Source organism: Mustela lutreola, chromosome 10 (genome assembly GCF_030435805.1).
Source record: "Mustela lutreola isolate mMusLut2 chromosome 10, mMusLut2.pri, whole genome shotgun sequence".
Taxonomy (NCBI): domain Eukaryota; kingdom Metazoa; phylum Chordata; class Mammalia; order Carnivora; family Mustelidae; genus Mustela; species Mustela lutreola.
This window is the reverse complement of record NC_081299.1, coordinates 43617339-43634997: the sequence shown is the minus strand read 5'-3', so window position 1 is coordinate 43634997 and position 17659 is coordinate 43617339. Positions and strand designations below refer to the sequence as shown.

At 50.3% G+C, this 17659-nt stretch overlaps 1 long non-coding RNA gene across 3 annotated transcripts in view; it reads left to right on the top strand.

Annotated features, from left to right (window-relative positions):
• LOC131810134 (uncharacterized) overlaps positions 1-11770 on the top strand; it is a 52006-nt gene extending 40236 nt beyond the window's left edge. For 2 of the 3 annotated variants that reach the window (XR_009345432.1, XR_009345429.1), the window contains exons 6-7: positions 6057-6150; positions 11123-11770. This is a non-coding gene — a long non-coding RNA (uncharacterized LOC131810134). The remainder of the gene's footprint in view (positions 1-6056; positions 6151-11122) is intronic. The other variant, XR_009345431.1, reaches the window with a different exon arrangement.
• Positions 11771-17659: the final 5889 nt, after the last annotated feature.

The window sequence follows — 17659 nt, the reverse complement described above, 5'->3', positions numbered from 1 at the left end:
AACTCGCTGGAAGATTACCGTGGGGCTTATAGAACCAAGAGAAAAGAAAAGCTGGACCGCTAGGCCTTGGAGGGAACATGGGAGGAAGATTGCTGGAAACCCAGACATCAGGACCCAGCAGCCTTTTGGGGCCCATGACAGATATCTCTTGTGCCCTGGCTCACATCCCCTCACCCACACCCCTTGACCCCACTCCACCCCGCCCCGCCCATGCTGCCTCTGTGGTATTTCCTGTACAGATTTTGACCCAGTTTGCAAGGGCAGTGTCTCATCTCCCAATGAGATGCACTGTATCCGCCCCAGCTTCTGATGTTGCCACCTGAGGTCCCGGTGGGAGCCTACTGGGCATGCCTGCATGGGCAAGCCAGGGACGCAGGGGTGTCCACCCTTACCCAGTGGGCTCAGGGGCCAATGGATGCTGGCTTCTCCTTTCACATCTTCCCGCCCCCTCTTGCAGACTATTCTGAGACACACTTTCCTCCTCAGAAGATTCCGGTGGGTTGGAGCATCCAATGTGATAACGTTGAATTAGATTTCTCTTCCCAGTTCCTCTCACCTGCTCCTTGGAATTACTTCCCAAATACACTTTCTGCATAGAAGCCCTTGCCCAGTCACTAAGTTCAAGGGAGACCAGATGGGGATGAATAGTTCAATTGTGAGACAAGTCAAGGTTTGGATTCCAGGGAGACTATTTAATTGTCCAGGCTTGATCACAGTCCACCTTTTAGACCAATCGATGGCAGACACTACCGCCCCCCAGCCCCAAAGCCTCTATCCAGTGTCTGGGGGATGGTTCTCCAAAGCCAGTCAAGGTGGCTATCAGAAGTAAGGTAACAGATGCCTCTCAGCAGCCTTCTCTACACTGCCAGCATCTTGGGGAACCATGCACAGACCACATCCAAACCAAGCTTTATTGCCCACACAACTCTTCTTGCATGGCCTTTCTCAGTGCATGGCACCTCCGTTCCCCCAGATGCCCATGCTTGAACCCTGGCAGGAGCCTCATTGCCCTCCCCTCTACCACACTCAGTTGCTCACCCAGCCTGGCAGCTCTGCCTCTTTCCCACCTCTTTGACTTTCTCCTACTCCCACCTCTCTGCCCTCACCCGTGAGTACTCCAACTATCTCCTCGCGCTCACTCCTGCAAGTGCTCTTGCTCTCTCTCTCTTTTTGTCTCCCTCTCTCTCTCTCTGTCCTGCAAATTGTTCTTTGCTACAAGAGTGATTTTCCTCACGTGGATTTGAACAAATCAATTCACTGTTTAAAATTCCTGGGTCAGAGGCACCTGGTTGGCTCAGTTGGGAGAGCAGACAACCCTTGATCTTAGGGTTCTGAGTTGGAGCCCCAAGCATGGTGTAGAGTTTACTTAAAATAAAAAATAAAAGAAATAATAAAACTCTTGGCCAGCTCCCCATTGCCCTCAGGACGAGGTCCTGGAAGCGTCAATGGCATAATCTTGTCATGACTTGGCACTATTGGCCTCTCTGCTGCCAGCCCTTGGCGTTCCTCCTCTCCATCTATCTTCTCCTGAAGCCACACAGAACTGCAGCCCATTCTCCCTCATCTACTCCTGGTATCTGGAATGTTCTGCGATGGCATGCTTTCAGCTGCAAATAACAAGACATCCTTTTGCTCATTGGCTTACACAATCAGGAAAGCCATTATCTCATTTGGCATGGCAGCAAGATGAACACTGTATAGTGTTCAAAAACACTGAGGAAACAGCTCTTTTTGTCTCTTTTCTCTGCCCCCATTGAGATGGTGAATCTGATCAAATCCTTTCTGGGTTAAGAGGAGAGGGGTGCCTGGGTGGCTCAGTCGGTTAAGCGTCTGCCTTAGGCTCAGGTCATCATCCCAAGGTCCTGGGATCAAGCCCCACACTGGGCTCCCTGCTCAGCAGGAAACCTGCTTCTCTCTCTCCTACTCCCCCTTCTTATGTTCCCTGTCTACAATCAACTTTTTCCATCTCACAATATAGTATAAAAATCTTTCCATCATATTGTATTATTTTTAAAAATAGCTACATAATATTTCATAGTATTGACACACTGTACCACAAATTATTTAACCAATCCCTATGGGTCATTGGGCATTTAGATTGTTTGCAATTTTTCAGCATTATAAACATTGTTATGGTAAACTTCCTTTTACATAGATCTTAGACAAGTGTATCTGTTCCCTTTGATAAATCCCTACCAATGGTGTGTGGTTTCAAGAAACAAATGGTTGCAAATTCTTTGATACTCCTCTCATCAAAGGGTGTGGTCTACATCCCCTTCCCTGAAATCTGGGTGAACTTGTGCAGCTCTCACCAGGAGAGTACAGTAGAAGGGACAATTTGTGCTTTCTGAGGCAAGGTCATACAGTCATTTACCTTTTCCTTGGCTTTGGGGAATGCTTTTTCTCAGGATTCTCCTTTTTGAAACCCAGATGCCAGGGAGTAAAATGCCCAAGTTACAATATACTTAGCCCAACTAGCTGAGTTCCCCAGACAGAGCAGAGACCGATCACCCCCACTGTACCCCGTCTAAGGTCCTGGCAATCCCTGAGCATTATAGAAGAGTCATTGTTTACACCACTAGGTTTGGGGTAGTTGGTTATGCAACAAAAGCACATGGAAAACTGGGCATTTGTCTTATAGTGTACACATTTTAAACCATTTGACTCTCAATTAAATAATTAAAATTTTATAATTTATTGCAAGAACACTTTTGTCTGCCTCCATGACATAAGGGGGAGCATGTTTATCTGCGCTGTTACCTTGAGCAAGTTTGTCAACACGTCCACTTAAGATTGGATTCTTTGGTGGTGGGGGACACTGGGTGGCTCAGTGAAGTGTCTGACTCTTGATCTCAGCTCAGGTCTTGATCTCAGGGTCATGAGTTGAAGCCTTGTACTGGGCTCTATGCTGGGTGTGGAGACTATTAAAAAAAAAAAAAAATGGGTTCCCTGGAAAGAAACCCTGACTTTGAGAATTGCAGCCCAAGGTTTATTGTGAAGTGCTCTTGGAAGGTGTGCCTGCAAGGCAGATAGGAAGGCAGGATTGGTAGGAGGCAGAAACTCCTCTACCAGCAATGTGACTATAATTGAAGACTCAGTTGATCCTACAGAGAGGCTTGGAGCTGGGATGGTCCTTCAGAAATGTCCCAGATTAAGGCAAGTTAGCAGGCTCTGCAGTTCCATGTTAAGCCACCTTTGGGAGTTGGGGGGGTAATATCAGGTGAGGACCCATGTGTCACTATCTCAAGCTGAGGAGGGGTGGTGTGCCTTGAAGAGGAAATCTGGGTTGGACGACCAGAGCGCCCACTACAGTCCATCCCCCGCCCTGTCTTGATTCATTGGCTGCCATGAAGTTTGACCCACATGGAAATCACTTCACCGGGTTCTGGTTGGCTTTGTTTCCTGGGAAACTTAAAAGAGAAGGGTTAGGGGATGAACCACCTTACTAGTTGCAGAAGCTTCAAGCTCATAACTGATACTGGTGATTGCCTTTACACTATCTCACCTGGAGTGTCCTCACTTTCTCTGCCAGTGTCTCTTCTCACCTAGGGTGCTTTCGTGGTGGAGACCCCAGACCTGCACCACAAAGGGTTTGAGCCCCATGTTACCATCACCTGCTTGACTTGTCCATGTGCCATTAAAACTGGGCAAATAGCACAAAGGACACCCCTGGAAATCACCTGAGCATGACACACCTTCTCCCCTACTCTTGTTGCTTAACTGCATGGCTATATCATCTCATTTTGACCAGGGTCAATTACCTCTGCTAGCCTGGGGGTTCTTTTCCTTGCAGATGATCTCTTAGCTCAAGGAGTTCAAAAATAATCGGGCAGCAGCCACGGTTTAAAGTTCACTGGAGCTCTCCCTGTGTCCCCTGATGGAAACATGAGCTTGTTGGGACTTCTAGATCCTCAGAGTAGGAGTAGAAATCTCCTCTTGAAGGGCGTGTGACTTTGGATGAAGTAGTTCCCTACAGCCAAACTCCCAGGGAGGAATATTAACTGCAGGCTGGCAGCAGCCAAAGTCCCAGGAGCTGTGGGACAAGGTTGTTGGGTCCAGGACAGGGAATCTCAGGAGGCACTAGCACAGAACCCACAGCAACATCTGAGATTCACTTTCCTTCCCAGAAAATGGGACTGACCATGGCTTCCTGGCATGGGTACTAGGAAGGAAATGAGAGGCTATCTGTTAAAAATCCTAGATTGTACTCAACAAATGTCAGTTTCTACCCTCTTTATGTCAAGAGTTCCTTAAGTGATCATGTTTCCCTTTTTGCCTTGGCCAGTAGGGAACTTATAGCTTCATCCAGTGCTTGGTCACAGCAGATGAGCTGCTTGTTTCCATTCTCTTTTTCTTTCCCTAGTCTTGCTTTTTCTTCTTCTTTTTGTTTTTAAAAAGCCTGCAATGGAATCTCTTTGTTGCAAGCTCCTTGAACTGGAATCGTGTTTGCAGAGTGGCTGAGGATAAATAAATGGTAGTTAAGTTGCTGCTCAGAAGACAGTTTATCTTCTAAGAAGTGACAGTCCCTCAGCTACAATACAGCCCCAGCACCTTGCTATACCCAGCCAAGCACTCTGTGCCTAGGCCTTTGATTTGTTTTGACATCTGCCAGCCAGCCAGCACCTAGGCATGGGAATCTCTTCACTTAGAGGGTGACTCAGAGCTCTGACAAGCTGGAAAAATACAAAAATTGCGGGGTGGGGGTGGGAGTGGGGGTGGTTAGTGTTATCAGGTATTCCTATCAACTAAAGACACTGCTGATAATCTTTATTCCTGCCCTCTTTCCAGAAGGACCCCTCCATTCACCTCCTCCCAACCCCAGGATGGCTCAGTTAGTCATCTCATCCCATGGTTGGAATTGAGCCATTTAGGGGACAGAATGGGACATATATTGTCCAGATGGTGTGACCAAGCTAGCTCATCCCACTCCAGGCTGCCCACTGGGTCTGGAGCCTACCTCAAGGCATCTGGGGGCCATAGCCATGGAGGGAGTAGGCTCCAGGTGTGCCCATCCGGGGTTTCTGCCTTGAGAACCCCTCACTGTCTCCAGGATAATTCTCGTGAGCAAAGCCTCCCTCTCTTCCTTCCTCCTTGGGAGGCCTCGGAGTGCCAGTGGGGTGCCACGCCTACTATTCTTGTTTCCACGCCAGTGTATAAGATGAACCACACTCATGAATAACATTTCCTGAAAAGCACAGCAGCAGACACCCTTTTGCTGAAGGATTTCACGTGTTCCATCATTCATGGCTCCTTCCCTCTCCACCCCCCACCAGCTCCTCTCCCATTTGTGGTTCCATGTCAAGTTCAAGAGCTTGCACTGTCCTCAATGAGCTTCTCAGGGCAGGGATTTTGCTCCCACATATTGCTTCCTCATGCAGTCACAGCACTGCCTGGTAAGAGGGCACATAGGAGCATGTTCAGGGACGATTTATGAGCTAGGACCCAGCTTCCTGGTTTTGGGCAGCTCTGGAAGGGAGAGAGAGGTTGAAATAGTGACAATGCCAAGAAGGAGGCTGGAGTCCAGTCCTAACCCTGTCTCCTGCTAGCTGGTTGAACTGGTAAATTGCCCCTTCCATCCAAGCCTTGCTGCCTCCCCTGGAAGATGGGCGAAAGAACATGTACTTTTAGAGTCATTGTGACAGCCAACAAGCCAACATTTAGAAAACTAGTAGCATCTAATGTTTCCTGATCACACACATGATCACACACTTGGCCAAGAACTTTGTAGCTATTATCTCATTTAATCCTCCAAAAAACCCTAAACTGTTGATGTGATGACCCTCATTTTACAGAAGAGGAAACCAAGGCTTAGAGAAGGTCAGCGACACAGCAGTAAGTGACCTCTCTGACCCCAAAGTTAGAGCTAGTAATCATTGCACAAGACTGGCCTGTAGCCCCAGCTCAGGAACTAGTGCTATACAGAAATGTACTGCGTCTTGGTTCCATCTTTCCTTGCATATCCAACACGCTGAGGGGGCAATTGAAATGATCATGCACTGAGCACATACTGTGTGTGAAATGGTTTATATACCTTGCTCTGAATCTCACTCCAACAGGATGACAGCATGACCCCCATTTTCCAAATGAAGAAGCGGAGGCTCAGAGAGGTTGAGTGGTTTGCCAAGGCCACACAGCAAATACGGAGTAGAGGTGAGACTGAAACAGGTCGTCTGCTGGTCTCCATATCCACGTTCCCATGGTCACATCACGCTGTCTGTTGGGTAGGGGGCTATCTGTGAGTTTGGTATCTGGGGGCATAAACCTCTTTCTGTAAACCTCCACACTGCCTTCCTTTGCATCTAGGGGCCTACAGGGGCCCCTAGAGGGGCCTCCTCCTCCTGGAGGCAAAACCTTCATCCTCCCCTAGTGCCCCAGAGAACAAATTTTTAGACAGGTCCCGAAGGAGTCTGACAGCGACTAGGGTCATACCAGATCAGTGAATGGCTGGCTGCTCTCAGAACCTTTTCTACAGCAGATCATTGGAGGGTCTGATATTTCGGCCCCTGGGGGTCTTGCTGTTCAGGAGGGACACTGGGCAGAGGGAAACGGTGACCCAGGAACCAGCTGAAGCAGGCACTGGAAACAAATTTGCCAACCTCCCAGTTTTGCTATGGGGCTGGACACCTGGTCCTGTTTGTGACAGTAATTGGGGGATGGGGGAGTGCATGGTGACCGCTAAGGGTTGGAGCTGCAGTACTGAAGTTAGGTTTCCTAAACCCACATCAACCTAGGAAACATTTACAGGAAAAAATGCTGCAGATGGGTGTGTGGGGGTGTGTGTGTATGTATGCTCACGCGCATGCCCCCATGTGTAAAAGAGGCCGGCAGCCACCGACAGAACAGGGAGAGAGGGAGAGAGAATGAGAGAGACAGAGTGAAAGAAAAAGACAAAGAAAGAAAGGGGGAGAGAGAAGCAGAAGTCCAAAGACACAACAGCAGCAGATGAGGACGAGAGAGAGAACAGAGAAGGGAGGAAGACACAGGCTGGAAGGGTGAGAAACAGACAGACATGTAAAGACATCATTCGTTTGGCAAGTGCTTGCTGAGTACCTACTATGTGCCAGGCACCGTCCAAGACACTAGGGATTTGACAGTGGACAAAAGAGACAAAATCCCTGTCCTCATGTGTCTCTTAGGTGGGAGAAGAGAGAAATCCAGAGACACAGGTAGAAACCCAGAGAAGCCCATAGAAAGGGACTGAGAGGGAACAGTATGGAGAGATCCAGAGACAGAGATGGTTCAAGACATAGAGACAGAGGAAGGAGAGACAGACAGGGATGCAGAGACTGAGCAACAGACTGCAAGATGGCCCAGAGGAGAGGGCAGGGACTAGGAGCAGAACTGGCAAAAAGGGTTCCAGAGGCAGAGAGAGGCAGAGCCCAGAGGACACTGCCTAGCAAACCCCTTTCCTGTGAATCAGTGCCTGTGGGTGACCCGTGTCCTTCTAGTTCCTCCACCCAGAGTCCTCGGAAGCAGGATCCCAGCCCTCAAGGACCAAGAAGCAGGTCTCATGTTCTAGTGACCTCAGCCTTGGAAGAGAGGCTGACTATCCCTGCCCCTGTGCCCATTGTTCTGGGCACCCTTGCACTGATCTGGCAGGAATCTGGGGTGCCCAACATGTGTGTGTTGACTCCTGGTACTTTTTCCTCCTTAGATGGATGGATAGGCAAACTGAGGCCCTGGTCAATGGGTCAGGATGGCTGTGAGCTCTTTCGAGTCGGGGCAGCACTGGATAAAGGATGGAGCACTGAGCGGGGAGCCAGGGCCCGGTGTTCCAGCCCTGGCTCTGCCCTCACATCACAGGGAGGGTGGGACACTCTGGAAGGCCCCTGCAGCCCCCACAATTGTGAGGTCTATGAATCACGTGAGCGTAAGTTTTGGAAAGGACTCGTGTTTGAAAGCTGGGACTTTGATGGTTGCCGATTTCTGTTTCCGTGGAAACGGGGCTCAGAATTGGAGAATGAGCCTGTGAGCTCTGCTCTGGGTGCCCCAGATAGTTGGGGAAGAGGGCACTCCCAAACCTCTTCTCCCGGTGGCCTCAGAGGGTGGCTAGAAAGGAGGTTTGGAACACAGGGCCTCTGGGGACATAGCCGACATTTACTGGGGCACTAACTGGGGCCTGCCTAGGACAGTGTCCAGTGCTAAGGGAGAGAAGCGATGACCCCCAGAGGAATCCTTGCTAACTCCTCAACATCATCCTCAGGATAGACTTACTCTGTCCGAAGCAGAGCCTCTGTTACTCAACACTTGTGGAAGCCGGGTATTGGGCCACACAGAGGTGGACGTGACCTAGTCCTTGCGTTCCCTCAGGATCCATGGGTGACCAAGGTGGGTGTCCATGAAGTCAATGTGGAAGGGTGTGGGAAGCACCCTGAACCCCCTCTCCTGTCACCACGCCACTCCCCCAACCCCCAACCCCCAACCCCCATGCCTCATGCTATCCTCTTGCTTGGGATCCCTTCACCACTGCTGCTCTGTCTAGCAGACTCTTATTCAATCTTCAGAGCCCCTGCTCCAGGTTTACTTCCTTGGCAAAGACCCAGCCTCCACTCCTAGACCATGAGCATCTTTTTTTTTTTTTTTAAGACAGAGAACGAGCACGGAGGAGCAGAGGGAGAGGGGGTGAAAGAATCTGAATTCACACTAGGTGTGGAGACTGACTCGGAGCTTGATCTCACGACTCAGAAATCATGACCCGAGCCAAAATCAGAAGTCAGGTGCTTAACTGACTGAGCCACCGAGGTGCCCCTACCAAGAGTATCCATCCGGAGGGAACAGGCTGGGTCTCCTCATCTCTGCGTTCCCAGAGGCGAGCGAAGGAGGCCCTCCCTCTGTGTTGAGCCCCCCCCTTCCCACCTTCTCAGGGACCTCACTGTAACGTTGTCCTCTGACTTTCCAGTACACTTGGCCTCTCCCTCTCTACTCGCTCCTTCCAGTTAGCATTTACACGGGATCCAGTCTCTCTCCTCTTCAGCCGAAACACAGCAAAGCTCCTTACTCCTGGCACGCTGGCCTCTGATCCCCTTCACAGCCCAGCATCTGGAGAGAATCATCTGCACCTGCAGTCTCGATCTCCCTTCCCACATTGCCACTGTTGCGATGAGGCTTCTGCCCGGATTGCTCCCCTAAAATGCCCTCACCAGCTATCCAGTTTCTGCAGAGCTCTCTGCTCCTTGATCACTCTCTGAGAGTCAACATTTTCTTCCCCAGGCACCCCTTCCCCCAGATTTCCTCCTCATGGCTTCTCTGAACAGGCCTCCTCCATCACCTCCATCAGCTCCTCCTCCATCAGACCTGCTGATGCTCCTCAGAGCTCCCTTTCCAGCTTCTCCTTGAGAGTGCTCATCCATTCCCACTGTCTGAGGAAGGCCACCTCCTCCTAGCCACCTTCTGTGACCCACTGGACTGTCATAATACCCCTGCACTCTGCCCACAGAGGCCTGTACCCATCATGGTGACACTTGGCACATTGTACCATAAGTAATGGTAGACTTGCGTGCTTCCACTATCAGGCTGCAAACTCCCAAGGAGCACATCCATCCCCAGTGCTCAGGACAATGGGGAGCAACAGGCTGCAAAGGGAGGCAGGGGCCAGATTATGAAGGACCTTGAGCTTTTTTGCAGAGGACCCTGGGCTTCATCTTGTATGAGAAGGTGGGCCACTGAAGAGTTTTGAGCAAAAAGCATGTCACATCTGTGCCTTCAACACATCCCTCTGGCTGGCCAGGAGAGGCCAGAGGGTTGGAAGAGAGTCTGAAGGCAGAGAGATCTGCTGGGGGTTGTGCACTAATCTGGGGCTGGATCACAGTGATGAGAGTGGGGGTGGTAGTGGACAGGATGTGGGAGGCCTACGGGTCACCCAGTTGGCTCTGTCAGTAGAGCATGTGACTCTTGATCTTGGGGTCGTAATTTCGAGTTCTATGTTGGGTGTAGAGACCACTTAAAAATAAAATCTTTTGGGGGTGCCTTGGTGACTCAGTGGGTTAAAACCTCTGCCTTCAGTTCAGGTCATGATCCTGGGTCCTGGAATGGAGCCCCACATCAGAATCTCTGCTCAGCAGGGAGCCTGCTTTCCCCTCTCTGTCTGCCTGCCTCTCTGCCTACTTATGATCTCTGTCTGTCAAATAAATAAATAAAATCTTTAAAACAAATTTTTTAAAAAAGAAAAGAAAAATGTGGGATGCTTACTAGATCTAGCTGACCAACCCAGGTGCTGTAGAGGGGGCAGTGGGCAAGGAAGAAAAGGAGATAAGACCCACTCTTAGGTCTCTGGCCTGGGTAATCAGCTAGGTGTTGGCGCCCTGCACAGACATGGGGAGCGGGTAGGAATTGAATAGGGAGAAATAATGAGTCCAGGTCATGACACAGGGACTTTGAAACACCTGGGGGACATCCAGGTGGGAATCCCTTTTAACTAAACAGATGGTGGCGGGTTGGGGTCTGGTACTAAGAAAAAAATCTGGGGCAGAGGGTGGATTCAGGAATCATCATGGAGGCTCGGTGTGGTCAATGCCACGGGCATGGCTGAACTTGCCCAAAGCAAAAAGTGGAGGTCAAGGACAGAGCCTGAGAGAAGCTCATTCACAGTAGGTAGCTTGTGTAGCAAATATCCACCTCTTTTTCCATGGGAGGCAGACACCTCCCCACCGCGCCAATGCTGGGGTGGCCACGTGACTGCGGAGCAGGCGGATGTTTGCGTGGATCAGCTTGGCATCTGGTGCTCCGTTCACCCACTCTGAAAACACACGCCAGGCAGCCTCTGCCCTGCAGCCTGGGCCCCAGCAAGGGGGACCCTGGAGCAAACTGGAGCAGAGCCGCCCAGACTGACAGCAGACCTATAAGTGAGAAATAAATGGTTTTTACAATAAGCCACTGAGATTTTGGGGCTGTTTGTTATGTAACATTGTATCAGCAATAGCTCTTCTAATAGAATTTTAAGAGGAGGCCGGAGGATAAGAACCCTTTCTAGGATCACTGGAAGAACAACCAACCACAGGGGACAGAAGGAAATCAGGAGAGAGTGGGAAGAGAGCCTCGGGAGCGTCCAGACCTCTGGTGCTCTGAGGTTTGGGGGGAACGTTTGCACCGTCTGCACCACGCCTATATGTCTTCTTTCCCACAGGTGATGCTTGGGTCACCTTAGCTGCCTTGCTGGGCTTGAATCTGAATTCCAGATGTGGACGACTCCCCAGGCTACATCTTCAAGGCAGACTTCGCTCCGGAGCTCCAGACTATAATCTCCCTATCCCTGGATATCTCCATCTGGACCTCCGATGGGCTTTTCCAATTCCGCATGTCCAAGACCGCCTTCCTCATACTTGCCACCCACAGACCTGCTTCCCTTCCGGGGTCCTCCGACAGGCAGCCCCCTCACCCACGCCAGAAACCTGGGAGTCAGCTTTCACACCCTCATATGCCGTCAGCGACCGAGCCCAGGGAACTCTCTTCCATCTGCTTCCTTCCATCTCACCTGCTGCAGCACCTCTGACCACATCTGCTGCTCTCACCCCCACTACCTTGGGGGCTCCCCCTTCCTCCGGGCCCCCCAGAGTGCTCTTCCTAAAGCACGAAGAAGTCATTCCTGGTGAAAGCCCCTGCCTACAGGACAAAGACTGAACTTCTTAACATGACACCCAAGGCCCTGAATGGCTCAGCTCAGCTGAATAAATCCATGAATGTCACTCATTCTTGTCTGGAACATATTCCACACCTGCCCCCAGCTCCCACTCAAGCCTCAGTTTAGACCGAGCCTGGTCTCAACAGCTTTCTGGATCCTTCCTACCACCTTCCACTCTGTCCCGCCTCTCCCCCACTGGATAAGTTAAATGCCCCTCCTTTTTATGTTCCCCTTTCCAAGCCCCATGATGTCCCATATTGGACCCTTTCTGTGCCCTCCCTCATCACTCTTAGCTCAGTGCCTTTCCTTTCTGGTTTTTATTGTGGTGAAATATACGTTACGTAAAACTTGACCATTTTAACCAGTTTTAAGTGCACAGCTAAGTACATTCACACCGCCGTGTGCCCATCACCACCCTCCATCTCCAGAACTTCATTTTCCCAAACCAAAACTCTGAATCCATTTAGCCAGCACCTCGCATTCCCCCTGCCCTGCCCAGCCTGTGGGCAGTTGCAGTTTCTGTATCTGTGAACTTCACTGCTCTAGGTCCGCCATGCGAGTGGACCCAGGCAATATTTGTCCTTTTGTGTCTCCTTATCTCACTTGGGATCACATCCTCAAGGTTCATCTATGTTGTAGCCTGTGTCAGACGTTCCCTCCATTTTCAGGGCCGAGTAATATTCCATAGTTCCTCAGCTGATGGACAAGTCAGCTGATGGGTTGAGTCCGTGTTGTGGCTGCTGTGAATAATGCTGCTATGATCATTGGTGTACAGATATCTGTTTGAGTCCCTGCTTTCAGTTATCTGGGGTGTGTTCTTAGAGATGGAATTGCTGGATCATACGGCAGCTCTCTGTTTTCCAGCATGGTTGCAGCAGGGTATGTAACCCCCTACACTGCTCGAGGGTTCCCTTTTCTCCACATCCTCCAACACTTGATATTCTTTTTCTTCTTTTTCTTCCCTCCTTCCTTCCTTTTGCTATACTACCTATTATAAGGAGCGTAAAACTGATCAGCCCACTTGTGACTCCAACCATTGCTACAATAACCAGCTTCTTGAAATGTTACCTGATAGCACCTCCCCTCCTGTGCAGAGGTGCTCTAGTTCTCTGTTCTGGGGTTTTCTCTAATGCTGTGGCAAGGGGCATCTGCTCTTGTCACAAGGACTAGCTATCAATAACCCCACATAACAGAGCTCCTCCCTGCCGCAGACTTCACTTCCCTATCTGGAACATTCTTCCTTTGTGTAGTTAACTCTCCTGCATCCTTTAGAACTCAAATGTCACCTACACTGGGAAGCCCTCCCTGATGACCACTCCCTCCCCCACAGAATCAGACTCTGCTCATAGCATCCTCTCCTTGGCACAGTTTGTCATGACATATTTATTAGTGTGCCTATTGAATTAATGCTTCTTTTGCTTGCTAGGCTGTGAGCTCTGAACAGAAGAAGACTGGGACTGTCTCGTTCACCTGCCATTCTTGCCACCTATTAGGGGGCACAGCCATTATCAGATGCTCAGAAAATCTTTCTTAAATCAATTATTTTATTCAACATTGAGCATATTTTTACTGAATACCTGCTTTAGAGATAGGGATAAAATTCCCATAGAGCTTAAATTCTAATGAGGGGAAAGGTAAGAAAAACAAGTAAACATATACTATGGTAGTTGGTAACGGTTGCTTGGGAGGAAACTAGACCAGGACGAGAGGGGCAGGAGCCAGTCCACACAGGTTCATTAGGGTAGGCTCTGGCCATGTTCAGACCAGGGACCTGGAGGAAGGGAGGCATGTGCTGGGGGGAGGTGCTTAGGCAGAGAAATGGCAGGGATAAGGATGGAGCAGGTGAGGGCACATGGAGACGTGCTGGCCCAAGGCCAGTGGAGCATGCAAGGGGGAGCTGCCAGGGGACACTGTGAAAGGCTTCACGGTGGGTGGCATGGGAATGAACTCATGGCCAAGACATCCTAGAGAGGAGGTTTGGGGGGCACAGCAGAAACCCCGAGGGACCCGAGCATTGTCTTCCCCTCCCTGCCTACCCCCGGCAACACCTTGCCTTGTGTTTTCTTGCATTTTTCAGCGTCCCTGGCTTAGGGCCCAGGGTCCCGTGCTTAGTAGGTGCTTTCTTGATAGAACTAACCCCTTTCAAGAAAATGCCTAAAACCATTTTGCTCTAACAAGCTGTCTCAGCACAGGTGTGTGTCCAGAAGAAGACAGTTCAAAACACATTTGATTTTAAACTTCGCTTCCTTCTTCCTTAGCACCTCTCTTTTTGCCGGCTCTGCTGTGCTAATAACATCAGGAGTAATCATCTTTTTCAATTTAGAGAATGTTTCTCCAATTACTCTCTCTGCTGAGCTCCAAACAGCCTTCAAAGCAGTGACTCTCCACTGTCCAGAGACGATCAGGAGCACCGGCTTGGCCAGCACTGATTGACAGCCCAGCAGGCAATTCCCCTGAAGTTCCTGGACCCAAACCCCTGCTTGCCCTGGACAGGGACAATGAGGTCCTCCTTTCCCAGACAGGCTCACAAGGCGAGGTCACCAGCCCGACATCCACCAGACAGGCTTGGACGCTGGATTTTTGTACCCCCTCATCGAGGCTCCTGATCCCTTCAGGAAAACGTCGGGAAACATGAGGGCTGACCACCCCGCTACCCCCAGCAGAGGAGCCCAGGGTTTTGACCAGAGACACTTCCATTCAATTCCGGGACCCACTGTGTCAGGGCAGGAGGGGGATGGGCTGCATTCTCAGTGACCACCAAAATAGCTGCACACCCCCCCCAAAAAAAAGGGGAGCCCCATCCTTCTAGCAGTTGTGTGAGGAACTCTGAAAGAGACCTGCTCACCAGGGAGAGGTAGGGACAGCCTCTGGCATCTTTGGCAAGCAGTTTCACAGCTTGAGCCCACGGGCCTGGAGTCTTTTTCCTTTAACTGCCACCTTCTGGAGGCCTGGCCATTGCCAACCTAATCCCAGAGCCCAGGATTTCTGCCCTCCGGTTTCTGGCAGCTGAGTGGAGGAGTGGCCATTCTAGCCCAAGCTTGGACTTGACCTCTCCTTCTCCTCTTCCACCTCAACTGCCTCTTACTCCTCATTCTGGTCACTCAGTTATTGGAGTCTCCTTTCACCACAGTTGCTGGGCACTGGAGACCTACGGGTGAATGACGACCATTCCTCTGGGCAGGAGGAGCTCACGCTCCCATGAGGGAGATGCACACATGTCCACACCTACACACTGTGGCCTACTGCAGTCTGTTGTGGGTTGTTGAGGGGGGTGTCCCAAGGGCTGCCAGAGGACTCCTGGCCCAGTCAGGGAGCTCAGGGAGGCTTCCCTGGAAGGCTTCCTGGTAGAGGTGGTACCTGCCCAGGCTGGATTTTAGGATTAGGAGGCATCTGTCACAGAAAGAGGTTTTTGGACAGAGGATTTCCCAATAGCATAAGCTCGATGGAGTAAGGATTTTTGTTTGGTTTATTACCCAGTACCTGGAACAATGCCTGGTATAGTAGATGCTCAATAGACAGATACTGAAAGAAAGAAGAAAAGGGAGGGAGGGATAGAGAAAGAGAGGAGGAAAGAATGAATGAGCCTGAGGTGGATATACTAGCAATGACTGGGTGTATTCTGAGGACCAAAAGTACAGTAGTTCCTCGAGGCTGTGGTTTAGGTGGGTGGGGCTGGGAAACGGGCCTTATCTCATCCCATTGTTGCTGGTGTCCCTTTCTTATCTCCACCCTGGGTCCAGAGCTCCTTCGGGGATGAGACCATTTTTTCCTTTCCTGGTTCCCCAACCCCTGGTACATACACTGAGTTGATGTACACACAGGTTCTGAACCTGTGCTTGGTGGTGGAGACACGCAGATGACTCAGACTTCGTTCCCCTCTCTGCCCGCTCTGGCGGAGGAGACAGACAGTAAACAACGGCTACAACAAGAGGCAGAATGACCACAGAGAGCCACTACAGAGGTTCAAACAAAATGAGACCAAGCAGGGGGATGGATGAGTTTTGCTTTGGTAGTGAAAGCATAAAGGTCTTAGAGGAGAAGATGGCATCGAACAGCATGTTAGCCCTAAGCAATGGTCCAAGGGGGATGTTGCGTGGGAAGAATTCCTAGTAAAGACAGCAGGCTCAAAGATGTGGTCGCCCAAAGATGCGAAGGTGGAGCCGGGGGATTCAGTGGGGAAAGGGAGGCTGGGGTTTGGGATGCTGTTTCTTTTTAGGGGTTTGGACTGGATCCTCTTGGATTACCATGTGCACACTTGGTTGGGGCTGCTGAGTGGTCCCACTTCCCAGGAGCCTGTCAACTGCCTTCTCTCCAGCAGGCTGGGGGCTCCCTGCTTCCTCTGAGTCCTTTCTTTTAGCCTCACCAGGTACCCACTGACACAGAGCCTCATTCTGGGTCAGGCCCTAGCAAAGGGCAGACCACAAAGACAGAGTGCCTGGCACAGGTTCCCTCCTCTCCTCTTGCCACATGTGCTCCGAAAGAAGGTGCCAGTCCTTTTTTCGGTGGGGGTGTGGGGGTGTGGGAAGAAAACTGCAGAAGGGAAATCAGCATCACAGAACATCAGATTCTCAAGAGATATTAAAGATCTTCTAACCCTCCTTTCTCATTTAACAGATGAGGAAAGTGATGTCCAGACAGGTTTGTGCTGCAGGCCTGGTGCTAATAGGGCATAACCAACTTGGTAGATAGACACTGCCATAGTCTAGCCAGAGAAGGGCAGTGTTTTCCTTTAGGCAGGACCTGACCGATACTCATGATCCTTATAATCTGTGGGCCTTGCAGACCCAAGATGAGTCAGGCTTCTTGTGAGTCAGTCTGTTGACAAGCCATCCTTGGCCATTCCTAGCCCATCAGAAATAGAAGTCCAGGGGAAGGGGATGAACAGGCCAATTTAATTAGTGTGGGCTCTAAGGTACCTTAAGGTAGCCCTATTAAATTAAACCGCCTAGGGGAAAAAAATAACTGTAATTATTTCCTTCAACTCCCTCCAATCTCCATGCTTCCCTCATTCACAAAACAACCTTTAAACTAGGGGCTTCCATACAGACAACCATAGACTAGGGTTCGGTATTTCCCCTTTTCGGTACCCTTCCCAGGCGATCTCCAGGTCCCCCCAGAGAACGGAGTGCGTCCAGAGGCATCCGTAGGGCCTGGCTGTATTCTAATTTAGGGAGGCTGTTACACTGAGTAGAACATTATTCCAAAAATGCACCGAGTCTCCTTCCTGAACCAATGCAGATCGGTTTGCTGCGGGGCATTTCTTTTAAAAGCCCCTTTTCTCTTTTCAACAGATCAAAATAAGCAAACTTTAATGGTAGGGAATTATTCTTTATTTTGTTGAAATTTAGTTCTGAGTTTTCCTACTTGAAACGTGTTTTCCCCAGGACACTGACCTATCCTTTAATTGTTTGGTGCGAGGCATGTTAGGGGGAGGGGCGTTACTTGTTTATTGGAACAGCGCAGTTAAAAAAAAAAAAAAATCAACCTAGGCTAACAGTTTCAAGGCTCCCCTAAAGATGTATCCAAACAGGCAGCCAATCAGCGCTTACACAGCTTTTTCTGCTTGACTCTTTTAAAGAGACAGTGCCGACAGTGTTTTATCACATTTAAAGAGAACCGCGCTCTGAAAGCAGTCTGAAAATGGGGGAGTCTTCCCCTATTTCGCTGGTTTCTGGTCTAAGAAGGGAGTCATTGTGTCTACTTGGGGTTCTCAGCGTGGACAGAGAGGAGTCCGCGGCAAATAGCTGGGTCACTCTGCCAGCACCCCCCCCATTTCCCATTGTACACCTGGGTCACTGACAATGGAAGCTTCCCCTCCCCCCAAGCCTGACTCTCATGTCCCCCCCCCTCCCGAATTTAGCTCCATTTATTTGAAGTTTGCTGATTTCTGTGGCGCGCATTTCCACGTTGCAGGGCAACCAGGTGACGCCCCGGTACCCGGGAACGGCACAGTCTCCTGCGGAGAAGCCAAAGGGCTAACTTGCGAGGGTTGCCAGACCTTAGAAATTTGGGAGCAATCACTCTCCCTTCTCTTAGCACAAG